An 871-nucleotide genomic window follows, 5' to 3' on the forward strand; every position below is an offset into this window, starting at 1 on the left:
CGGCATGGCTTGTGGGTTTGTTGTAGGAGGTATAAATGTTGTCTACGGTTGCACAGCTTTGTAAATATAAATTCAATTATATGGTCAATAAAGCATATCGTATCATAGTATTTATAAGAAAGTGAGATTGTTAGAGCTACTGTGGCCTGTTTAAAGGTGCTATAGCTGAAAGCTAAGTCTAAAGATTTTTGTTTCAGTAAAAGATGTTTGAAAAAGTGGGTCCATTAGTGACTGCAAGGGATACAAAATATACTGATGAAATGATTACAATTCATTTGACCTTTAGATGCGTGCGTTCTAAATATTTCCGACGCTTCCACCAGAGTGAGTTATTTTTCCAAAACGGAAGCTAGCTAGCTTTAGTTAGCTTTCGTTACCTAGCAACCTAGCATAATACTCGTAGCAATGCTACTACCTGCTAGTGTTAATTGTTAGCCTCCTAATTGTACATTTTGAAGCCATACTATAGCGTTTGTCATATAGTTTTTGTCTATCGGAAAATAGTCGGTTGGAATGTTCAGAATCCCACATGTGCGACGTTACGCTTTGAGACCCACATTCGAACAATCACATATGTGCGACGCTACTCTTTAACGGGTTAATATGCATCTGACAAAATGTGAGCCTAACACTGCCCACTGCCATACTTGGACAAGAAAAGTCAGCTCTCTTGGCATTTGATTCATTCGATATTACATCTGGACACTGGCCATTCATTTTATACTATATCTGGACAAAATGTCAGCCTTCTGAGGTACCTTCTGTTACCTCTGTAGGAGAGTGAGCTGCAGGCCTCTGCTGCTCAGTGGTGGATCGCTTAGGTTTTACCGGAGTTGGTCGCGGTGTCTGCGGCGTGGGAGGGAGACCGGTG

This window comes from Osmerus eperlanus, chromosome 21, assembly GCF_963692335.1.
Source record: "Osmerus eperlanus chromosome 21, fOsmEpe2.1, whole genome shotgun sequence".
NCBI classification, from domain to species: Eukaryota; Metazoa; Chordata; class Actinopteri; order Osmeriformes; family Osmeridae; genus Osmerus; species Osmerus eperlanus.